The following is a 6,231-nucleotide window of genomic DNA, read 5'->3' on the forward strand; positions in this document are numbered from 1 at the left end:
CTCATTTAAATCTCAAAACAACCCTTTGAAACGGGTTCTACTATTATCTTCACATTACTGGAAAAAAATTGTATTGTAGGCCAGACATATAGCATATCTGAGATAACACAGCTAAAAAGTATGAGGGTAGGATTGAACCCCATGGTTGCTGTATTTAAAGTAACATTGTGATGTCCCAGTATATGGTGATATAATAAGTTTTTTTCCTCAAAGTTGCAAAATTCATTATAGTCACCATTTCAAATGCAAATGAAAAGCAGCGTCTCTCCAAAGGGTGTGTTCAGCCAGCTTGTGTTCAGAGACCATGCATCTGCTGTGCAACTGGGGGATCCTGGGCTGCCATTGTCACTGACCCTTTCTAAGCTTCAGTTTCCTCCCCTGTAAGATGGAAGAGATAGTACTCATGTGCTTATGTTCATCTCATGGGAGAATGGTGAAGGTTAGAGCAAACAATGGCATCCTCATCCCCATCCCCAACAAGGCATTTGCATCTGGGCCTGCTTATTCACTAATCTACTAGCCATAGCAGATTAATGATAACCAATCCCCATGACTCTCAAAACCACTACTGACAACCTGGATCAGGGAATCAAAAGGTATTTCATGAAAGACTTTGTTTAGTTCCAGCTTCTTCTTCAAGACCCCAGTCAGCTCTTTTTTTTTTTTTTTTTTGAGACGGAGTTTCGCTCTTGTTACCCAGGCTGGAGTGCAATGGCACGATCTCGGCTCACCGCAACCTCCGCCTCCCGGGTTCAGGCAATTCTCCTGCCTCAGCCTCCTGAGTAGCTGGGATTACAGGCACGCGCCACCATGCCCAGCTAATTTTTTGTATTTTTAGTAGAGACGGGGTTTCACCATGTTGACCGGGATGGTCTCGATCTCTTGACCTCGTGATCCACCCGCCTCGGCCTCCCACAGTGCTGGCCCAGTCAGCTCTTAACCCTCATGCAACCTCCTCATGACCACAGCTTTTTTCACAGCTCCGCAGTCACAGCTCCCCCTTCTGGTAACATTTATATAGCCTGTATTCACATTCTGCCTCCTGCAGAAAGATTCCCATCTCCCCATTGTCAAGTGCAGTTAATTCTATTTCATCCCGCAAGGGAGCAAATGGTATAAAAATCAATCTTTCCAGTCCTTCCCTAAACCTTCACAATTTCTCCTCCCCAAAGGTGGGAGAAAGACTTATCTGATCGGGGAAAAGTGAGGAGGGTAAACTGTTAGCTACCTTGTATGGATCAAGGGAGAATGCAGGGATGTCACTCTTTTAAACCTACCTTTGCCTGGCATTTGGTCATGGTGGACTCATCTTGTACTTCCTCACAGATGCAGCACATGGACCATGCAGCACATAGATGGAGCAGAGTCAGGCTCTGGAAGGCCAGGTCTATTCTCTGATCTGCTCTGCTTTTTCTGCTTGTCTGAATGGGGAAGTCAGGGGTGTCTGGTCTATGGGCCAGGTTCAGGGAGGAGCAGGCCCTGTCACCTGCTCCAATCTGCTACCTTATTAAGAAGCTGACAGTGGGTTTGGATCCCATTTGGCTTTCTGCATGTAACGTCAACCAACTAGTAACTTTGAGTGTTTTACCTACCACGCATTCTTATCATTTATATAAACAAATATGCCTTCCCCCACCTGATGGAAGCTCTTTGAACATAGAAACAGTGTTGAATAGTTGGGCAAGCACTGGAGTTGGCATCAGAGGACGCAGCTCTAGGTAACACTGTTTGAGAAAGTCGCTTACCCTTTCTAAGCCTCAGTTTCCTCAGCTGTAAGATGGAAGAGATAGTACTCATGTGCTTATGTTCATCTCATGGGAGAATGTGACGGTTAGAACAAACAATGGATGCATGAGGAAACTGAAGGGCCCCAAATGTGTAATGGGCTAGTATTATTATTATCATCGTCATTATCAGTATAACCAAACATTTTTACTAATAGCAAGGGGAGCTATCATTTATTAAACACCTATCATGTGTCAGATGTTTTAAATACATTCACAAGCCTCTTGAGATTTGTAAAGCCTGGTCCAATGGTTCGCAAACTTTGCTCCATATTGGAATCACCTTTGGCTCTTTAAAAAATATGAATCCTGTCTCTGCCCTCACCCAAAGGTCTGACTTAATTGATACAGGGTGTGACCTGGCCTTGGGAATTTCAAAAGACCCCTCAAGTGATTAGGGTGTGTAGCAAAGTTTGAACACTGTGAGCACAGCCTTTCTAATATATGAGAAACAATAGAGATGTAGTTGGGTGAAATCAAGCCCGAGAGATTACTCTTCACCTCCTTACGGTTGGGGTAGGGTGTCTGCTCAGTGGCGGTCAGCAGAGTCATCTGAACAGCTATGAGATTCAACATCGGGAGGTGACTTGGAATAAGAACAAACGGGTGGCAGGAAAGTAGATGTGTGTTTAGCAAGCCCTCTAGCTGACATTAGGGCCACTGTTTTGTTCTCCTTGAGGGCCAGCCTTTGTGAATATAATAATAAGGGAGTCCCAGCAATCAATTTAATACCAGCAAGCCCTGGTCTCCCTGATAAAAAAGGCCAGAGCATAGCCTGGGGCTAAGCCCACATTTCTCTGACTTCCCAGCCCATTTTTTTCCAGTTCAACTTAATCCTTTAAAAGTCTTCTAGTAAAAACAGTTTAGAGATTTTCTTCCCATTAAAAAATAAAAGAAAATACAGATCCCATTTTTTAAGGTTTCTTATGCAAACTACATGTTTCCAAATAATAGTAACTTCTTGTAAAATCTCTTGTTAGTTATGCAGGTTTAAACCTGCTTTCTTTTAACTTTGCTTTCTCAATAATTTTGTAACAGTGAACTGTATAAATGTGGTAGTTTCTCTTTCAGACTTTGCGAATTGGCACCCATGGTTTTAATACAATCTCTTCAATTTCCCACATTTTATAGGATACCCTAAGGGGAAGTAGATGATTATTACAATGTGGTGGTTCATACAACCTAACATCCCAATGGAGGTCATTTGAGTCCCCATTTATAAGTAAGCATTAGTTTCCTAACATTACAAAAAGGGAAACTGAGGCTTGTCTTACAGTAAGTAGTGCTGTTATTTAAATATAGGTTCACCTAACTCCAAAGTTGATATATGTGTGTGTTTGTCCAGCATATCATGCCACAGACTTTTATAACCCCAAAAGATTTTTTTCTTCATTAACTTAGAGAATGCACAGAACATTAGCTAGCCCACATTTCTTTCCCTAAGCCAGATCTTTTCTACATCGAATGACCTATTGCTTGACAGTACAATACTTACCACTTGTTTGGTGAAGGTTCTGTGGATGGGAAAGGCTGGCAACTTTAGTTCATTTGCCTATGAGAACATTACATGTTATAGAAAGCTCTAAAGTCTTTTCTCAGCAGTGTATTGACACATCAGCAGAGTTTTCCTATGAGTAAGAATTCCACTAGGTGAGTGGATGAGTCACACACAGACAAACACTTGAGAATATTCCTCCAGGTTCTAGAAAAGGTCTACAGTCAGCATGTACACTGTTGCTCCCCATCACAGCAAGCCATTTGCCACAGCGGTTATCAGAGGCACAAGCACCATCTTGTCCAATAGTCACCCACTAGAAGCTTATGTGCCAGAAGAGCCTAGACACCCAGACGGCACCTTCAAGTGTGTTAGACCAACTGACCATTTTCTACAGTCCAGAAGAAAATCAGATTTATCAAGTTTTTCAAGTGTGAAAACAAAAACTCAAAGAAGAAAACAAGTGCCAGAAGAAGAACTGAAATGTCCCTTGGCATTCATTCTGCCTTGACCAATAGTCTTCATTTCCTACTGCTCTCTAGCCCATAATCTTGGAAATTTTCTTTTGTAGTTTAACATGGTCGGGTCCAGCCTAGCAGAAAAGAAATCTTTGGCCTGGAAATTCTTGTCTGCTCAAGAGGCAAAGCAAGGCCACCTGAGGCTTCTATCACGAGAAGCAAGGGAAGGAGTGAGGCAGCGATTCGGAGATAAAAGGAAATGCTGCCAAGTGACGGCTTTAAATAAGTGGAGCCAGAACAGCCACGTGGGGACAGGAAAGTCATTCAGAGCCATTTCTACAAGCTACAGCGTCCTTCCCTCTGATACTTCACTGTTGAGATAAATATCCAGTACCTTCTATTACGTCTCTAGGTCATTGTCAGGCTGACATTGGGATTATTCACTATTTTGTCCCTGCCTGTGGATGCCAGCTTTTATCCTCAAATATGAAAGCAACGGAGATGGGAAATAATGTAAACAGAATGCCTGCTTTATGGCAGCATGGTTAGGGATAGTTTATCTGTATTATCTCATGTAATTTAACTCAGTACTCTACCATAACCCATTTTATGGATGAAAAAACTGAGCCACGCAAAGAGCTTATAGGATTGATCCAGAATCACACAGCCTGTAAGTGGCAGATCTGGGAGTCACATTCACTTGTATCAGCTCCAGAGCCTGTGGTCTTTCATTACATCCGTATCAATCAGGATTTTGAACAAACATAGCAGAATTTGTTCCACAAAATGAGAGTTGCCATTTTATGGATGAAAACACCTGCCTCAAAAGATGACATAAGGGCCCAATAAAAGAAAGTAAACTCAAAAGCACCTGAGGTGCTGAAACTAGGTACTACACAATCACTGGTTCCTCCCCTGGAAGGCTATCCTCCTGCTCTGCAAAACTACCCTTGCCAATCATGGTGCAGGCTACACTTTGAGCATCTTCAGAGGCAAGTCCCTTAGGCCTTATTACTGCACCCACAGCCCCTTGTTGACCCAAACCATGGTAACTTATTTTTTTATCCCCAGTGTAACTCCCAAACTTTTGAAATGATTTATAGATGTGAAAAATAAATCCAATCACCCTTAGAAACAAGAACTTCTCACTACTGAAGCTATTTAAGATTGTGTTGCTGACTCTTAATTCTAGAGAGAGACTCTCCAAAAGTATTTCCAACAGAACAAAAGCAGCATCCCCAGGGTTGGATTTGTCTGCCAAGTAAACTACCTTGAAGAAAAGTGTATCCATTTGTCTGAGTACTTCAATATGTTTTAAGTATCAGTCTTACTACTCAATACCTGTACCTTGAGGGGAGTTGCAAACTTTCCATGACTGATACATGATTACCAGCGAGCTTTATTTTGTAAATAATGCGTCATAGTATTTTAAGCTCATTATTTTCCTTTAATCAAGCATTTTTTTCCGGTGTTTTCTTGATTTGGATAGTCATTTACTGACCTCAGGTTTGGAACATTAGTTGGAAAGATATTTTTTGCTTTCACATTTTTTCTGAAAGATGTATAACTGATGATAGAATATCAATATTACCTCTGTCCTTAAATTGGATGTTATTTGCTTTCTAATGCCAAAAACTGGGGGTACCTTGAGCAAAACAGTGATTTTCAAAAGCATCACCTCCCCTTAAGGGCAAGAAGAGTAAATGGGAAAAAGTGCAATTTGACAAGGAAAGTCACCAATGTTTTTACAAGGTCTCACTCATTAATATCACCTTTTGCTCCCTTGCACCAATCAAACAAAATTACTGGTCTTGAGGGAACTCCCCAAGCATGAAAAGCCATAACAATATTCTAAATCAACTAAAACTGGAGATACAAGAGTCGATTAAGATTAATTTTCTAATTTAAAAATTATTTTGATGGGATGAGAAAGGGCATTTCAGTCCTGTCACCTCAGCCCACACCCAGGCCCCATGCATGACCAATCTGATTGTAGTGGTGAGCCCCAGCCATCTGGGTTTATATCAGCTCCAGGGAGCTACTGCGGAGCAGGGCATGGGGTGCAGACTGCCCTGCCACCCTTTTCCACCCTTTGGTTACATTTTCCTCCAGAGCAAAGATGAAAATTGTCAGTGAGTACCAATCCTATATACCCTTCACTTCACTTCTCCTTTGAGATGACCTACTTGTCCTCTGACCAACAGAGCAGCAAGAAACATCTGTAGTTCAAAAGAAACACATAAACAACCACATTCCCCAGATGAAAGGTCAATAGACTTCCTGATACAGGAGACCCTTTTCCCCTTGCATGGCATCTGGTTGCTTGTGCATGCCACTCTTGGAAACTCGATGTTTCCTCTGTAGCCCTTGCCATCATATTCCGCCTCACTTATGCAGAACATTGGTGAGATGGCTCACAATTCTCATCCAGGGGGCTCTCTGTCGACCCTGGCACAGGAGGGGGCTGCCCCAGACACACAGCAGGCCCTTCCCT

The sequence above is a fragment of the Sapajus apella genome, unplaced genomic scaffold, assembly GCF_009761245.1.
Source record: "Sapajus apella isolate SASKATOON/1434 unplaced genomic scaffold, GSC_monkey_1.0 scaffold19, whole genome shotgun sequence".
NCBI lineage: Eukaryota > Metazoa > Chordata > Mammalia > Primates > Cebidae > Sapajus > Sapajus apella.